This window comes from Podarcis raffonei, chromosome 2 (genome assembly GCF_027172205.1).
Source record: "Podarcis raffonei isolate rPodRaf1 chromosome 2, rPodRaf1.pri, whole genome shotgun sequence".
Lineage (NCBI taxonomy): Eukaryota > Metazoa > Chordata > Lepidosauria > Squamata > Lacertidae > Podarcis > Podarcis raffonei.
Genome location: NC_070603.1, coordinates 105,239,707 through 105,246,162, shown reverse-complemented (window position 1 = coordinate 105,246,162; position 6,456 = coordinate 105,239,707).

Sequence of the window (6,456 nt, the reverse complement as noted above, 5' to 3'; positions counted from 1 at the left end):
GGCTCTAGTTGAGGCCAGCCTAACTTCTCTGTGGCCTGGGACCTTCAAGATGTTTTTATTTGAAGACCATAAGTTTCTCTGTGGGGCATACCAGGATGTGGCGAAAGGCCTTCTCAGTCATGGTGTCCCATTTGTGAAACTCTCCCCCTAGAATTGTAATTGTTTGCCTCACTACTGCGGCCGAGGTGAAAGCTTTATTTTTTTTAAAAAATATTTATTAAGATTTTCCATTGTAATACATTAAAAAATCAAAAAACAAAAAACAAAAAAGTTTAAAAACACATAGAATTCACAATCCTTATTTTCAATAACATATTTCCCTGACTTCCCCACACCTCCCCCTCTTGTATTCCAATTCAGATTGTTGGTTCAACAAGTTCTTATCCCTACAAGCTTTAAAGGTAAAGGTAAAGGGACCCCTGACCATTAGGTCCAGTCGTGGCCGACTCTGGGGTTGCGGCGCTCATCTCACTTTACTGGCCGAGGGAGCCGGCATACAGCTTCTGGGTCATATGGCCAGCATGACTAAGCCGCTTCTGGCGAACCAGAGCAGCGCACGGAAACGCCGTTTACCTTCCCACCGGAGCGGTACCTATTTATCTACTTGCACTTTGATGTGCTTTCGAACTCATGGTTGGCAGGAGCAGGGACCAAGCAACGGGAGCTCACCCCATTGCGGGGATTCGAACTGCCGACCTTCTGATCGGCAAGTCCTAGGCTCTGTGGTTTAACCCACAGCGCCACCCGCGTCCCATGAAAGCTTTGGCTTCAGCACAAAGTCCTCCTTGCATACTCTTAGTAATGCTACTGTGGGGCGGGGGATTTTACTTTATTTCTGTTTTATTTACTTGGCAACAGCACACTTTTGAAAATGCTGCCAGGCTCACAGCATCCTGTTCAAACAAATAGCAGACTCTCCAAGTGTCCCTATTTTCCAGGGATAGTCCCGGATTTACAGAAGAAGAGTTTGGATTTGATATCCGACTTTATCACTACCCTAAGGAGTCTCCAAATGGCTAACAATCTCCTTTCCCTTCCTTCCCCACAAACACTCTGTGAGGTGAGTGGGTCTGAGAGACTTTAAAGAAATGTGACTAGCCCAAGGTCACCCAGCAGCTGCATGTGGAGGAGTGGGGAAGCGAACCCGGTTCACCAGATTACAAGTCCACCGCTCTTAACTACTATACCACACTGGCTCCCGGTTGCTGATTTGATACTGGAATATCCCGCTTTTCCCTAGGACGTCCCTATTTTCATCAGAGAAACATCGGAAGGTATGGTAGGCAGTCCTTATTTTCATCAGCGAAATGTTGGCGGGTATAAAGCCATCTGAAGGCAGCCCCGTATAGGGAAGTTTATATATGTTTTTATATATGTTGGAAGCTGCACAGAGTGGCTGGGGCAACTCAATCAGATGGGTGAGGTATAAATAGTAAAATTACTATTATGGAATAGGACGTCCTTATTTTCATCGGATAAATGTTGGCGGGTATGAAATGGTTTTCTTCTTTTGGCTGACCTCAGCGAACACCAGCTCTACAAGTTACAGGAGACGTCAGCGCTGATTGTCTGGTGCTTGCACGATCACCAACCCTCCTCCTCTTCCTTTTAGGGACAGTTTCACAACACTTTTTTTTAGAAAGCAGCTAATGCTTTTTCCTGGAACCCAACCTACTTTCTATCTCTACTTACATTACAGCCTTAGTATGGTTCTGTGTTTCCTTCTTTCCTTCTTGAGACCTGTGTTTTCATATATAATCATCTGCTATTTTTGCCTTTCTTAAATTTTAAGTTATTATTTGGGAAGTTATTTTGAAATCTGTTTTGCCTGGGACCAAATGGGTTGTGGCTGACACTGGTCCTACTTAGAGTAGGCCACTTAACTTAAATGAGTCTACTTTGAGTAGAACTTGATTGGTTCCAGCCCTATGCTCCTAATATCCAGTAAACTTTGCACAACTATAAATTAGGCTGATTAATGACTTTCAGATGCCTTTTAGGACTCTAGAAATGCAGGACTTTTAACTATCAATTTAGTGACACTACTGTGTTTATTCCTGTCTGAGCTTGTTATAGCAGCAGGTTCTGTTTCCCCTGTAAGTTTCATCACCTCCACCATCTTGCAATAATGCAAAGTCAAGTGATAGCCCCCAGCATAAGATGAACTATATAAATTACAGCAGTAACAAGAAACAAATATTATGACCCAGAAGCCTCTCTCTAAGATAGTATGAGGAGTTCAGCACAGTGCCACAGCCTATGAGTTGTGCACTTAAATTATTCATATTTTCTCAACATATTTTTCAGTCTGTCTTTTCTCATATATGTATTGGAGTCGGGTTTGTTTGTTTTTTGTTTAAAAGAGGCTTGCATGAAAAACAAACATATATAATGCTGTTGCATTCTTACTGTTGACCTATATTGAACTATAATCACTAGGTGGTCATCATCATCATCATCATCATCATCATCATATATTTATAACACCCCACTTTTCCCCCTGACAGGAACTCAGGACAGCTTACAAATGAAAATAAGAATAACTAACTTGAAAACGTTGGCAATATTAAGATAAATCCAGCAGTGTAAATAAGTTTTGATGGATGTAATAATGGAATACTGAACGGTTTAGTTTATGTCAAATATCCAGGGATTTATGATACGAAAAATGAACCATGGAAAGAGAAGAAGGAAAGTCACTGACATTTTAAAGTTGCTTAAATGTATTCTAAACTGTAAAACAGAAAATTTAAAAAAGTGTGTGTGTGTGAGAGAGAGAAAATAAGAATAGCTAAGAACATAGGAGGGAGAACAATAATTAGAAAACAATTAAACATTGCATCCCAAGAGCAATGGAATGTGTAAATGAATTTGGACACCTAGCTGGCTTTAAGATAAACAATTTAAAAACCCCGAATCTATTAGTTAAAAATATGGGGAATCAAGAAAAAAGTGAACTACAAAAAAATCTTAGGGTTGGAGATAAAAAAAAAAGGGTGAAATATCTCGGCATATGGATGACAACAAAAAATATAGACCTATTTCAACTTTATGTATGGAAGGAGATAAAGAGAAATTTAGAAACTTGGAATAGGTTACATTTATCATTTTGGGGCCGTATAATAATAATAATAATAATAATAATAATAATAATAAATTTTATTTATATCCCACCTTCCCCAGCCAAAGCCGGGCTCAGGGCGGCTAACAACAATCAAATAATCCAACATTCTAAAAACATTTCATTATAAAAATTAATTAAAATCAAATTGATGGCAACCATTAAGCAAAATTCTGTGCAGATTGCCAGAGGAGGGAGTCAGGCTGTGCCCTGACCAAAGGCCTGGTGGAACAGCTCTGTCTTGCAGGCCCTGCGGAAAGATGTCAGGTCCTGCAGGGCCCTAGTCTCTTGTGACAGAGCGTTCCACCAGATTGGAGCCGCAGCCGAGAAAGCCCTGGCTCTAGTTGAGGCCAGCCTAACCTCTCTGTGGCCTGGGACCTTCAGGATGTTTTTATTTGCAGACCGTAAGTTCCTCCGTGGGGCATACCAAGAGAGGCGGTCCCGTAGGTACGAGGGTCCTAGGCCGTATAGGGCTTTCTCTCTGGTCCCCGACCAGAGAGAAATGAGCGCAGCCATTGAAGGACTGTGCCCAGGATCCCCACGTCGGCAAGGCGGTGGTCCAGGAGTTCGTGATCGTGATCGAAGGCTGCTGACAGGTCTAGAAGAATCAGCAGCCCTGACCCGCCTCGATCCAGCTGCCTGAGGAGATCATCTGTGTCAGGGAACTGCCATCGGAGCCTAGAGTGGAGGTAAGGCTCCCTAACGATGCAGGAGAAGGGACCAGCAGGGAGAGAGAGCAAACTTCCTTTGAGGAAGGAAATAGGAGGGACACCAGGAAGCAAGGGGAGACTGCGGAGAGAGGGCTCCAAGACTCTTCCACAGAGAGCAGCCCAGGACCTCCGTTGGGCACGCCCACTCTGCGCAGGAGACTTCCGCGCAGAGAGGCTAGGAGGTGACTTGGGGTCAAAGAGTTTTTATGTTGGAAGAAGTTCAGAAAACGCCCACTGACGGATTCTGCCAGCGACTGACACAGCCATGGAGAAAGGGCTGTCCAGCCAGGGAAAGGTTTAGCCAGGCAACGTTGCCTAGAGCTGTAGCACCCTTTATGCACAAGCAACCCCCAATTCCCTTTACAATCTGTTAGGGCGACCAGAGCCATCTCGGTCCCATGACCAGCACAGAAGCCAGACTAGAATGGATCCAGAGCCGATGTTTCATCCAGAAACCTGCCAAGCTGTTAAGCAACCGCTCTCTCAATCACCTTACCCAGGAATGGAAGATTCAAAACCGGGCGGTAATTGGATAGATCTAAGGGATCTAATGATGTTTTCTTTAAGAGCGGGCGCACCACTGCCTCCTTCAGTTCCCCTGGGAATATCCCAGTGCCAAGGGACAAATTGATGATATCCCCCCGGGGGGGGGGCCCGCACCTCGTCTGGACACGCTCTAATCAGCCAAGACGGGCACGGGTCGAGAGGACAGGTGGTGGGCTTTCCAGCTTGGAGGAGTCTGTCCACATCGGCTGGGGATATCCGGTCAAAGTGGTCCAATACTGGACCTGAGGACAGTCGAGGGGCCTCCAGTTCCTTTATTGTATCCAAATTGGCAGGGAGGTCATGGCGGAGCAACAGGACCTTCTCCGCAAAAAAGCTGGCAAATGCCTCACAGCTGTGTAAAATTGTATTTAAATTTGGCTGTCCTTCAAGGGATGTTAAAGACCTAATTATACTAAATAATTGCGCCGGGCGAGAGCTAGCGGATGCAATGGAGGCCGAGAAGTAAGACTTCTTAAAGGCCTTCACTGCCATCTCGTAGGTTTTCATAAAAACCCTATAAGATGTTCTTGAGGCTCCGTCATGGGCACCCCGCCATACTCGCTTTAGCCGTCTGAGGTCCCGCTTCATTTTCCAAAGCTCCTCGCTAAACCAGGGAGCCTGGTTTCTGCGGGGTCGCAGAGGGCGCTTAGGTGCAATCTCATTGATGGCTGCCAGGAGCTGGATATTCCAGCCCTCAACAAGCTCAGTCAATGAGTCGCCAGGGCGAGCAAGGTCCTGCAAGGCTTGACAGAATCTATCAGGGTCCATCAGCCTCCATCGGCTCGCCACCTAAGCAGGGTGGGGGTGGAAAGTCAATCCTGGCTTTCAGAGCATAGTGATCTGACCGTGGCACCTTCATCGAAGGAGACATGATCACATCTATACCGACGCCAAAGATCAAATCCAGCGTGTGGCCTGCTTGATGTGTGGGGCCCGAAACAAACTGGGAGAGCCCTAGTGTCACCATGGAAGACACCAGGTCCAGAGCCTGTGAGGAGGGAGTGGCATCAGCATGGATGTGGGATCAGCCTGACAGGGTGGCTGCTGGTGCGCTAGCTGGCCGGTACACCAGCCAGACAGCCAAGCTCACCTCAGAGCCCCACACTAGGCCAACACATTCAATGCCAGGGATCGATGGCGATGGTAGAGCCCTGAAAGAACAATCTTCCCAGATTAATAATGCCACCCCTCCCACCCGGCCCACAGTCCGTGACTGGTGGAGGACGGAGAAACCCGGGGGCGCCATCTCTCGTAAGGTAACAGTTTCCCCTTCGCGCACCCAGGTCTCCGTCACACAAGCCAGGTCGACCCCCTGCGAGATGAAGAAATCTCGCAGGGTGGCGGTTTTGTTGCCTATGGACCTGGCATTGCACAACACCAGTGACGGAGGTGAGTAATCCTTGCTCACCCTACCCTTGTCCCTCGGGATGAGGCACAGATTGGAAGGGGTACGAGCGTATCCGTATCTCGATCCCTTTCGCCTATGACATCTGCCCCCACTGCCATACTTCCCTTGCCCCTCCATGGTAGCAATCCCAAGCCTCATACTAGCCTCCATTTACAAAATAGAAAAACAAAACAAACCAAAAACAATTATACCAAAACAAAACCAATCCCCACCCCACTCAATATCCAACCCCAAACCAAAATAAAACGGAACAAAATAAAAATACATAAATAAAAACCACCATTCACGGTGGTACAACAAAGTAAAAAGTAAAAACACCTTTAAAACACTTTAAAATATATAAAAACATTTTTAACATTTGCTGCAGCAGCACCAGTGTCCTTAAAGCAGTGGCGGTGGTGAGTGTGGGCCTCGCCCCCTAGGCTTGGTGGAGTGGCTCTGCAGGAGGGAGCGACCTTCCCCAACACCCACGGTGCAGCAGCAGCAGTGTCCCAGTGCCTCATGAGGCCTCTTAAACTGTGGCGGAGGTGAGTGTGGGCCCCGCCCCCTAGGCTTGGTAGAATTAGCCTGAGAAGGGAGCGGCCTTCCCCAACACTCACGGTGCAGCAGCAGCAGTATCTCAACAGTAAAGACGAATATATTACCTAGAATGATATTTCTATTCCAAACCA